Genomic DNA, 12,940 nt, shown 5'->3' on the forward strand with positions numbered 1-12,940 from the left:
GTAAAAGAATTTCAGGCCACAGACTGTAACCATTGTGTTTATCTCACACAATATTGTTTTGAAGGCTTCTGTCAACGTAACTCAAGTTTGAAGCACTAAGCTGGCACTTGATATATGCTGCTGAACAGTCTAACTACAGGATATACTATTTATTATTTTAGTAGCAATGGGAAGTATATGCCAAGCCTTGTTTTAGATGCTGCAAATGCCATGTGCCTATGAACAGTCCAGTTTTAGACTCTAAAGAAGCTCTTATTACATATTCATATTCCAGTTCATAGATATTTCTCCTAGACTTTGGTTTTCAGATTATTTAATTGTTATACTATTAGTCAACTTTGTATCAGTTTTTGCTTCATCTCTTTCCTTTGTCCTAATCCTTTGGAAGGAATAGCAACAGCAATGGTGAGGAGAAAGAGCCCAAGAAGGGTAGACTTGAATTCTGCTCTTCATTCATTCATTCTATGATCACCGACTTATCCCTTTACTTCTCTTATCTCAGTGAATTTATATGTAATATTAGGAGAATAGAAATGCAAGGGACCCCAGGAGTAAAATAATTACTTGTCGAAAATAAATGGTCAAAGATGACTATTGTCCAGGTGTTAGAGATGGAAAGGTAAATCAGATTTGATCCCTGACCCTAAGGGGCCAAACAGTCTAGCAGGAAAACAATCTTTGAGCCTAGAGCTTTTTCCTTGTACCCAGCACATGCCTTAAACTTCGTGAGTGCTGGAGAACCAGATGTTAATTTGGGCTTGGAATTTTGAGCTAGTTCTTTTACCATAATTGCTATTTCCAAGTGGAGCTGATCATCTTTCTACTTTCTATTTCTAGGGGAGAAAGATATATTCTGGTATAGATCCTAGGTGTTCCCAACTGGCCTATAAATTGACTTCGTGATACAACAGAACAGTCATCAATTAAAATATCCTCTTCTGTTACTCACAAATTCTATACTTTTGGATAAGTCATGTCCCCCTTTGTGCCTCATTTTATCCCACTGATAATAAGAGGTTTGAATTAGATGAGTTCTGGGGTCCCTCCTACTTGAACATTCTTTGAGTTGAAGATCACGGCCACATCACTCAGCCCTGCTACCGGTGCCCAGGCTCTGGCCTTAGGCGTATGTGTCTAAGCTATTTGGTTGTCTCTGTTTCTGCCCCTTTCTCCCTTCAATCCATCCCTAGTATCTGTACACCAGATCCACTGCCTTGGGCCTACCAGATATATTAGGTTGGTGCAAAAGTAATTGTGGTTTTTGTCATTAAAAGTAACCGCAAAAACCACAATTACTTTTGCATCAACCTAATACTTCTGCTTCTCGGTTTCTCAGTTCCTTTTTTCCGTCTACTGCTTTTCTTCTTGAAATTGGAATCGTTCTCTCCCTGGATTTTACCCAATCCCCCTGAATCGGCAGAGGACTCTCAGCTTCTCTCCTCAGCTTGAACTACATCTTGCTCCTGTGAACTTGTTTTCTTCAAGGCTTTGTAGCCTCTATTTCATAAGCAACACCTATGGACTTCTGAAAAAACTACTTGAGAATGCTATTTTTTATGTTTTACACTCAGCTCCCTATTACCATGTCTTTGTATTTTGACCATTTCTATTACTGTTCAAGGTTACATAACCTCATTATATGCTACAGACTGAATGTGTTTTTGAAATAAGAGGCAGGGGAAAACTGTCATTAGAGGTAGTAAAATATAAAGCTTTTTTCTGTCTTTCACAATCTCCCTTGACTTGTCATGGTCATGTTGTTTTTCAATTTGCTATTTAATGTTCTAAATAAAGAAAAATTGAAATGGTAAATTACTAGCATAGATTTACCATTCATCTTGATATTGTGCAATGACACTTTTAAATGCAAAAATAAGAGTATTTCACTCCTATGAGAGATTACTGAAATCACACAATTTATACTTCATAGCTTGTACATGCATATATATTTTGCTCTTTTCAGAACACTGTAAGCACTGCACCAAACCAATTCAAGTATTTGTACTTTTCTTCTTAATAATATGTGCATTCTAACAACACTCTCTACCTTTGACTTACTGATGAGTAAGAGAGGACTGAAAAGAAAAGGCACTATGGTTTGCCCTATCTTTCTCTTTCCTTCTATGGTATCATTTTCAGTGCAAGTGGTTGACTAATAGAGGAAGTAACATGAGTAATGAAGGATATGACAGAGTCCCTTGCTAATTCTTGTTTCTTAGAATGTCCTTGCCCTCTTTCTGGCTTGAATGAAAAATGTGGCCTCCTAGGATTGTCAGTGGTGTGGTCCCCACGTCCTTAGTCATAGACATAACATACTTACATTGTACTTGATTTGAGTCCCCTCTGAGCTCCCATGCATTGTAGATTCATCAGAATCCTGTGCTCATGGAATTTTATGAACACTATATGCAAATGGACAGCAAGAAATGGCAGTAAACACTTTTATTGTAGCTATCTCCTCTGCTCCTGCACATGCTCCATGGTACCGCTGGACTTCACTTACAAAACACAAATACAAAGACAAAATTACTAAGAATTATCAAGAATTTTAATTTCAAGATGGCAACAGAGTATTAAACCAAAGGTGAAGTCGTTCTGAGTGTGGGGTTTGTAAGACAGCACTGGTGGCACTCCCAGGAACTCGTCTTGGCCAGGTCGCACCCTTGAGTCCATTGGAACCTGAATCTCACCCTACTCTGCTATGCTGTAATGACTCGAGCTGAATTCAAGGAGTTACAGTTCGAGACTCTCCAGACTCTAGTGGCCAGGCCATCCCACTTGTGGTGAGTAGCTTTAAATAAAATATGGTCACAAATTATTTAATATATTTTCCTTCAAGAAATGGAGCTTAATTCTTTTCAAGTGTGGACTATTTTTAGTGACTTACTTCTAAAAAATATTATAGGGCAAAAGTGATGAAGTATGACTTCCAAAACTTGATCTTGGAAGATACTGCATCTTCTATCTTCCTGTCTTTCCTAGATCACTTGCCCTGAGGGAGGATGTCTGCCATATCATGAGGATGCACAACCACCCCATGGAGGGTGCTAGATGCAGAGCAGCTGAGGCCTCCTGCTAGTGGTCAGTGAGGAACTAAGGCTTCTTGCCAATGGCCATGTGAGTGAGTCATCTTGCAAACAGATCCCCTAACCCCAGTTAAGCCCTTCAGGCAACTGCAACTTGGTCAAGTCTTAACTGCAACCTCACGAGAGATTCAGAGCCATAGCTACCAGCTAAGCTGCTCTTGAATTCCTGACTCAGAAACTTTGAGATCATGAATCTTTGTTGTTTCAGGCCTCCAACCTTAGGGGTAATTGGTTATGCAGCAATAGATAACTAATATACCACTATTTATAAGCTTGGTACAACCCAAACACCAAAGCATATCCAAGAGTTTTCTTGGCCATGTTAGGCAGTCTCAGAAGTCCTCAAAATGAAAAGCAGACAAGCCTCTATTCCTAGAATGCACATTAGGCAGATATAATATTTAGCTTTTCCAGAATGCTTTATTTTTTAGGCACTATACAGTAAAACCAGGGCTTATTTCCTTGCCTTGATAACTGGTGATATAGGTCCCTGTGCCACAATTCTGCCAGACTCAGACATCACTTGTCATTTGGAGGAGAAATTTTGAATCACATTCTCCACCGTTCCTTGCAGGCCCCCAGCGGTAGTAACCCACCGCTAAGCACAGTGAAATTCAGCTCAATTAGACAGCCTTGCTCATGCTTTCCTCCATCTTTACTTCACTCCCCTTTCTTTTCCCACTAACTTCCTGGGAATCACCCCTTGAGGACCTTGGTGAGAGCAGTGGACCAAACCAAGACAGTTGTTTAGTCTGGTGTTTTGGGGTGGGGAGTGCTTTACAAGTCGATGAGATTACTATCCCCTAAAAAGGGAGGAAGCACAGATGTCTCTCCCAACTCTTGCTTCTTTTACTTGGCAGTCTGACCTATCAGGAAGGCTAAGTGGCCTAAACTAGTTCAGGCCCTAAGACAAAAATTTTTTTTTCTTGTTGTCCATGACATTAGGAGAATGCGTCACTTAGGAAAATGCGTCAGGCTGGCCTTTTCTTACAATACCAATGCTAAGTCTCCACCCTGAGTTTGGAAGTTAATTAGAAGGAAAAGCAGAGGCGTATGAAGGAACTAGCGACATAGAGGTGCCTAAAATGGGGCCAGGGATGAACTGTAACTCCACAAAGGCTGGCATTAAAAAGTACAGCCCCACATGGAAGCCTAGCCCCATTGTCCTTAGCAGGTGGTCTGGGCTGCTAGTTTGGCCGGTCAGGGATGGCTTGTGCCCCTAGGCAAGAGGCAAATGGTATTGTGGTTAAGGATGAAATTGGATTATAAGTAAAGGAGATTTATTTAGGAAACAGCTGGAACTGACAGGGCAGGTTATTGGGGCTGGCTTTAGCAGCTTTGGGGCCCAGCAATATTGAAGCAGCTCTTTTATCTGTTGATTTTAGCAGTATTGACAGTGACCGTTGAGTTTATCAAGAATGGAGTCATCTAGGGAAGAGGCACTTAAGAAAGCAGGCATCTGATATTGATGGGAATGGAGGTCAACGGGGTGTTTTTTGTCTACCTGAGAGTACTGAGGAAGCTACCTGAGAGTACCTGAGAGAGAAGGAAGTACTCCCTTCTCTGGAGTCTTCTGGTTGTATGCAGAGAGGGTGTCACTGTTAACTGAGCCAGCAAAGGCTCATCCCCAGACAGGCTATTTCTCAAGCATGACTACAGGCCTCGAGGCTTGAAGCTCCTGCAGGTCTCTATAGTGTGACATTTTTGATGGTGAGGCACTGGCCCAAGTTTTCTCCTTCATCCTGCCCTGAGGCAGGGGCTGAAGAACTGTCAGGTTTTTTAGGGCATAGGGAGGAACCTTTCATGTCGTGCCCATGTCATTCTAGAGAGGTAGAACTTTCTCCCAACATATTGGAAAGGGAAATTCTGACCCTCCATCTGTTTTGGTATGTGTGGGAGCCTGAAACTGGGCAGACTGTATTTCCTGGTTGCTTAGTGCTAAGGCACTGGAGATCACTGACTGCTCAGCCATGGCACAACTGCTTGTCTCTTTTGCTCCCTAGCCCCACCCCACCCTGTGATCAGGTACAGGGGTGATGTGCTTGAGCTTCACGTAGTATCTCCCAGGTCACTAAGATGGGGAACTTGCACTTGCCATTTCCCATGTCTTCGCCTCTAGCTGACCCTTCTGTGCAGATTAGCTACATTTAACAAGAAAGGAGTAGGAAGCCCCCACTCTGGATATGCGCCTTTGTTCTCCAATCTAACCATTTCTAGAAATGGATGCTGAGAAGTGAAATTTGAGGCTATTGTATAAATACAAACATACGTAACATACTGAATGTATATTCATATACATATATAATTTTTTCTGATCAATTTGAAAGTTGCCGACAGGATGCTACTTTATTGCTAAACACTATAATACTAGAGTACATATTTATTACAAAAGAAGCACATTCTTTTACATAACCACAAGATAATTATCAAAATCAGGAAAGTAATATTCATGCATCATCGCTATATTCAAATCATCAGGGCTTATTTGTATTTTTCCAAATGTACTAATAATATTTTAATGGCAACAGAATATTCTGCTTTGCTTTCAGTTGCTGTCCCCGTTTAGGCTGCTGTAATTTAGTACAGTCCTTCAGTCTTTTTTGTCTATCATGACGTTGACAACTGTGAAGAATGCAAGCCCTGGTTATTTGATAGATGGTCACCCAAGATGGGTTTGTTTGATGTTTCCTCTTGATTAGATTTAGGTTATGAAATTTTGGCAAGAATATCACAGAAGTGGTATGTTCTTCTCAGTGCATGATATCAGGGGACATACGGTATCTTATTTGTCTCATTTCTGAGGATGAGAATTTTGATCACTTGATTAAGGTGGTGTCTACTGAGTTTCTTAAATGATAAAATTACTAGTTAGTTAGCTTCTAATTAATGAGAATCTCATGGAAGGGTACCTTAAGATTACCTCAGTATCTTCTTACTCCTTAAACTTCAAGCTGCTAGTTTTAGCATCCATTGAAGATTTTTGCCTGAATCAATTGTTATAATGGTTACCAAAGATTGACATTTAAATTGACCCCTAGAATTGTTTCTATGATTATTGGTTGGCTTTCTACCGTATGAAAGAACATTTTCTTATCACCTGTTTTGTTATTTATTCACTCATTTATCCATTTATATCATGGATTTTATTTTTTCTGTGAATTGTATTTCTTTTTCTGTGAATTGTATCTCTTTACTATGCTTATTTACTTTGATTAGCAAATTGTCCAGGTTTTTTCAGTCTAAGCCCTTTCAAGCTGGTTCCTGTGTCTGTTTGACATATCTACATCATTCTTTTAACACATTCTCACTCTTCTGGCACAACATCATATTCTTAACTCATCTTACATTTTTCCAGAATCAGCCATTTCTCAAAAGGGCTTGATTCCTTTTAGTGGCAAATGGCATTTTCACTGATTACTACAAGGTGCCATTGTTTCTAGGGCCTGTCAACAGAGATAGACAGCGGATGTATATACACACATACACTCATATATACAAATTTATGTGTGTACGTATGTAATATCCATGTCTATATCCACAGGTGTACCTCAAAGATATTGTGCAATAAAGCAAATATTACTATAAAGCAAGTCACGTAAATTTTTTGGTTTCCTAATGCATATAAAAATTGTTTACACTATACTATAGTCTCGTGAGTGTGTGATAGCATTATGTCTTAAAAAATTGTATATACCTTAATTAAACCATACTTTATTGCTAAAAAATCTTAACAGGCCAGGCGCGGTGGCTCAAGCCTGTAATCCCAGCACTTTGGGAGGCCGAGACGGGCGGATCACAAGGTCAGGAGATCGAGACCATCCTGGCTAACCTGGTGAAACCCCGTCTCTACTAAAAAATACAAAAAACTAGCCGGGCGAGGTGGCGGGTGCCTGTAGTCCCAGCTACTCGGGAGGCTGAGGCAGGAGAATGGCGTAAACCTGGGAGGCGGAGCTTGCAGTGAGCTGAGATCCGGCCACTGCACTCCAGCCTGGGCGACAGAGCGAGACTCCGTCTCAAAAAAAAAAAAAAAAAATTCTTAACAATCATCTGAGCCTTCAGTGAGTTGCAATCTTTTTGCTCATGGGGATTCTTGCCTCAGTGTTGATGGCTGTTTACTGATAAGGGCGATTGTTGCAAGAATAGGGTGTCTGTGGCAATTTCTTCCAATAAGGTAACAGTGGAGCATGCCACACTGACTGACTCTTCCTTTCACAGAAGATTTCTCTGTAGCACACAATGCTGTTTGATAGCATTTTACCCACAAAAGAACTTCTTTTGAAATTGGAGTCACTCCTCTCAAACCCTGACACTGCTTTATCGACTAAGATTATGTAATATTCTAAATTCTTTGTTTGATTTCAACAATGTTCACAGCATCTCATCAGGAGTAGATGTCATGTCAATAAACCACTTTATTTGTTTATCCATAAGAAGCAACTCCTCACCCATTCAAGCTTGATCCATTCAAGTTTGAGATTGCAACAGTTCACATCTTCAGGTTCCACATCTAACTCTAGTTCTCTTGCTGTTTCCACCAAATCTTCAATTACTTCCTCCACTGAAGTCTTAAACTCCTCCTCAAAGTCATCCATGAGGGTTTGGAATCAGCTTCTTCTAAACTCCTGTTAAGGTTGCTATTTTGACCTTTTCCCATGAACCACAAATGTTGTTAATGGCATCTAGAATGGTGACTTTTTGCCAGAAGGTTTTTGATTTACTTTGCCCAGATTCATCACAGGAATCACTATCTGTGACTCAGCTATCTCCTTACAAAATTATTTCTTAAATAATAAAACTTGAAATTTAAAATGACTCCTTAATCCTTGGGCTACAGAATGCATGTTGTGTTAGCAGGTATGAAAACAGCATTAATCTTTTCGTACATCTCCATCAGAGCTCTTGGATGACCAGGTACATTGTCAATGTGCACTAATATTTTGAAAGGAATCTTTTTTTCTGAGCAGGAAGTCCCAACAGTGGGCTTAAAATATACAGTAAATCATGCTATAAACAGACTTGTCATCCAGGTGGTGGTGTTACATTTACAGAGCACAGGCAGAGCAGATTGACATAATTTTTAAGGGACCTAGAATTTTCAGAATGGTCAATGAGCATTGGCTTCAACTTTAAGTCACCAGCTGCATTAGCCCCTAACAAGAGAGTCTTTTCTTTTTCTGAGATGGAGTCTTGCTCTGTCGCTGAGGCTGGAGTGCAGTGGCATGATCTCGGCTCACTGCAACCTCCGCCTCCTGGGTTCAGGCAATTCTCTGCCTCAGCCTCCCAAGTAGCTGGGATTACAGGTGCCTGCCACCATGCCTGGCTAATTTTTATATTTTTAGTAGAGATGGGGTTTCACCATCTTGGTCAGGCTGGTCTTGAACTCCTGACCTCGTGATCCACCCACCAAGGTGCTGGGATTATAGGCATGAGCCACCATGCCCAACCAACTTTTGAAGCTTTGAAACATTTACTTCTCTCTGGCTATAAAAGCCTTAGATGGATGGCATCTTCTCATATAAGACTGTTTTGTCTACCCTGAAAATCTGCTGTTTAGTGTAGCCACCTTCATCAATGATCTTAGCTAGATTTTCTTAAAATAAGACAGGAATGAAGATCTTCCAGATAACTGGGTGTAGCTTCTCTGTCAGCACTTGCTGCTTCACCTTGCACTTTTATGTTATGAAGATGTTCTTTCTTAAATCTCAGGAACCAACCTCTGCTAGCTTCTTCCGTAGCTTCTTCACTTCTCTCAGCCCTCATAGAATAGAAGAGAGTTAGGGCCTTGCTCTGCATTAGGCTTTAACTTCATGAAATGCTGTGGCTGGTTCTATCTTCTATCCAGAACACTAAAACTTTCCCCATATCACCAATAATGCTGTTTCACTTTGTTATTATTTGTGTGCTCAGTGAAGTAGCACTTCTAATTTCCTTCAAGAACTTTTCTTTTGCCTGCGCAACTTAACTGTTTGGCATAAGAAACCTAGTTTTTAGCCTATCTGGGCTTTGGACATGCCTTTCTCACTGAACTTCATCACTTATGGCTTTTGATTTAAAGTGAGAGACATGTGACTGTTCCTTTCATTTGAACACTTAGAGGCTATTGTTGGGTTATTCGCTGACCTGATTTCAATATCGTGGTGTCTCAAGAAACAGGAGGCCCTAGGAGAGGGAGACAGGTTGAGGAATGGCCAGTGAGTGGAGCAACATGCAACATTCACATATGCAAATACTTATTGCATATGCAAATATTTATTGATTAAGTTTATTGATTATTAACAGAACATATGCAACATTTATTGATTAAGTTAACCTTCTTAAATGGGTACAATTAGTGGTGGCTCAAAACGATTACAACAGTAATATCAAAGATCACTGATCACAGATCACCATAATGGAATAATGATAATAAAGTTTGAAATACTGTGAGAATTACCAAAGTGTGACACAGAGTCATGAAGTGAGCTCAGAGTGTTGAAAAAAATGGGGCCAATAGACTTGCTGGATGCAGGGTTGCCACAAACCCTAAATGTATAAAACACACAGTATCTATGAAGTGCAATAAAGCAAAAGGCAATAAAATGAGGTGTGCCTGTATATAATCTATATCTATATAGATACAGATTTCCACATTTCTAAATCTATAGATATAGATTCTTACGTATTATTTCATTATATTACATAGATTTCTATATATTATTTCATTACGACCCAGGTATAGTAAAAACTATTTACTTCCACTGATACCTTCAATTCTAATTCAGTGGCATGGGATTCATGCTACTCTTCCTCTTTTCCATAGCTGGAGCTCCCTTATCCAACAGCGAGAAACACAACACCCATTTTCCACAGTACATTCACTTATTTACTCAACACACAAAAAGTGTTTTCATAATTGCTAATCCATGCCTCTTTGAATAAAAGAAGCCTGTTAACTAGAGGTCAATATGTTTTAGAGGTTGTGTTTTTTTCTTTAGCCTAAGGGCATATACTTTAAATACAATGCTCAGAAGTTATTCAGGTTAGGTTTTCCTTCCCAATTTAGTACAGTTATATTATTCATTTGGTATTTCACTTAGCTCATTTGCTTTTGTTTGATTTACATTTTTGGAATTTTTTCTTCCTCGTTCTTGCTGTTTTTTTAAATTGCTGAAATGTTACGAAAAATTCCAAAAGTCACAACAGTACAATAGACATATGCAAAAAGTGTCATTGTCCCTGTTCCATCTATTCTTCACACTTCCTCTCACTCACACTTTATTGGTAATAGTGGTGGACAGAATTCTAAGAATGGCCCTGAGTGACCTTTGCCCACCCTTCAAGGGTGAGTGGAAGCTGTGAATATGATGAGATATTACATATTACATATCCCTTATATGACAAAAGGGAGATTAGTTTTTGAAAGCAGAGAGTTTTCTCTGGCTGATAGCAGGAGGGGAAATCAGAGAGATTGAATGCACCACTGCTGGCTTGGAGATGGAGAAGGTCACGTGGCGAGGAACACAGACACGAGAAGCTGAGAACAGTCCTGGCTGACAGCCGTGAGGAAACAGGAACCTCAACCCTACCTCTGAAAGAGTCTGAATTCTGCCAAAAATCCAATAAGCTTGGAAGTGAATTCTTACCCCAGAGTGCTACAGAGAGGAACCCAGACCAGCTGACTCCTTCATTTTGACCTTATGAGACTCTAGGTAGAGAACCCAGTTGAGTCTATCTGGACTCTGACCTATAAAATCATTAGCTAATAGATGGGCTTTATTTTAAGTCACTTAATTGTGGTCATGGAAGACTAAAATGGTAACCAATTTTATTAGTCTCTGGTTTATACTCACTGCATTTATTTTTACACTAATTTTGCAGAAATGAGCAGATGCCTGTTTATTTTGTTTTTTACTCTTCTTTCTTAAACAAAAGGTAGCAAACTATTTATACTCTTTTATATTTTGCTTTTCTTTCACTTAATATATCCTGGAAATCCTTCAACACCCATTGATAGAGTTCTTTCTCCATTCTTCTTTATCAGCTACACAGACTCCATTATGTTTACAACATAACATATTTTATTCAACATCTCTTCCATGTATGGGCATATAGGTTATTTCCAATAGTTTGCAATGATAAACAATGCTACTAGTTATAACCTTTTGAATTCTCAAGGAAACTTCTAGAAGTGATATTGCCAGGTGAAAAGGTAAACATAAACATAGTTTTATTTGATCTTACCAAATTCCTCTCATGAGGGCGTATCAAGTGACATCCTCTCTAATGAGCCAGTGCTGTTTATGGAGACTTTATTAATTGTTAATTAATTATTGGGGCTTTATTATATGTTTTAATATCTAGCAATATTAGTATCTCTTCATAGCTTTCTTTTTCAAGGTTTTTCATGTATTCTGGTGTGCTTACATTTTCAAATGAAGATGAGCTTCATAAAAAAATTTTTATGGTGTTATTATTGGGATTGCATTAAATGTATAAAGTAACTTTGAAAGAACAGACCTTTATTCCTGACATGGTGTCATCTTATCCAAGGGCATGGTATGTCCTTCAATTTGTTCAAGTTCACTTTTGTGCCTTTAAAACATGTCTAAAGGTTTTTCTCATAAAGATTTTGCATTGTTACGTATTTGTTAAATTAATTTTCTTTGTTGCTATTGTAAATAAATTATTTCTACCGTTAGCAACTTCTGACTGATTTTTCTGTGTGTATATAAAGGTTATTGATTTCTATAAACAAATTCATATAATGAATACTTTTATAGTTTAGTTTTGTTGTTGATTCTCTTGGGTTTTACTGGTACAAAATTATATAATATGCAAGCAGAGATAAGTTTACTTCTTCTATTCTATTTTTTTGGAGGGAAGGGACTCCAATTTATTTGTGTAATTGCCCCCAGCTAATACATCCAGTACAATGCTGAATAGTAATAGAGAGAGTGTACATTCTTGCCTTATTCTGGACATAAATGGAGATACCTCTAATGTTTCTTCATTAATTAAGATGCTGACTCTAAGACCAAGTTACATCTACCTTTAATATATTAAGAAACTATCTATCAATTCTTGTTTTCTTGGATTTTTTTTTTAAATTAAGCAAGGATAATAAATTTTTTGAAGGCTTTTTCACCACCCATAGAGATTATATGATTGTTTTTCTTAGAAGTTTTAATATACATATTTTTGGATTTTCTAACTTCTAATTCCCTTTCTTTCATTTTGAAGCACACACTTGATTAAAGTATATGTTTTCTTATGTGGTGTTAGAGTCTGTTAGTGAAAATTTTATTTCAAACTTTCATATTGATAGTTTTAAGTGATACTGATCTGTACATTTCTTTATTTGTATCATATTCATCAGGTTTAGTTGTAAATGTTATGTTTGATTTATAAAAATAATGAAGATGTTTTCCTATATTTTTAATACTCTGGAACAATTTATGGAGCATTTTAACATTTTAACTATCTGGTCTTTGAAGGCATGGTCAAATCCACCCTCCTCTCCTGCCATTCCCCAACCAACTATCTGAGCCTGGTGCTCTATTGTATGATTTATTCTATTTTATCTGTAAAAATTGGTGTGTTTAAGTCTTCTATCTCCAACAGGCTCAGTTGTTGTAAATTATGTAATTGTGTAGGCCTACAAGATTACATATTTTATCTAGATTTTCAAATTTATTTTCATAAAGATCTACAAAGTCATCTCTTTAAAAAATTTCTTTCATTTCAGGAGTAGTTTTTCCCTCACTTCTTATTTTATTGATTTCTGCTTTCTCCATTTTTCTTGAATTAGTTAACTAGTGGTCTGTCTATGCTATTAATTTATTTAAAAAAACAGAAAATAATTTTGGATTTCATTA

The 12,940-nt window shown here is 38.2% G+C and overlaps 2 long non-coding RNA genes across 3 annotated transcripts in view; one reads left to right on the top strand and one right to left on the bottom strand.

Moving 5' to 3' along the window:
* The window catches only part of LOC110740986, a 118,971-nt gene that overhangs the window by 9,677 nt on the left and 96,354 nt on the right, over nt 1-12,940 (bottom strand). For both annotated transcript variants that reach the window (XR_002516434.2, XR_002516435.2), the window contains one exon: nt 2,321-2,498. This is a non-coding gene — a long non-coding RNA (uncharacterized LOC110740986). The remainder of the gene's footprint in view (nt 1-2,320; nt 2,499-12,940) is intronic.
* LOC103876513 overlaps nt 2,492-12,940 on the top strand; it is a 47,331-nt gene continuing 36,882 nt past the window's right edge. The window contains exon 1 of the long non-coding RNA XR_004176717.1: nt 2,492-2,783. This is a non-coding gene — a long non-coding RNA (uncharacterized LOC103876513). The remainder of the gene's footprint in view (nt 2,784-12,940) is intronic.

This window comes from Papio anubis, chromosome 10 (genome assembly GCF_008728515.1).
Source record: "Papio anubis isolate 15944 chromosome 10, Panubis1.0, whole genome shotgun sequence".
NCBI lineage: Eukaryota > Metazoa > Chordata > Mammalia > Primates > Cercopithecidae > Papio > Papio anubis.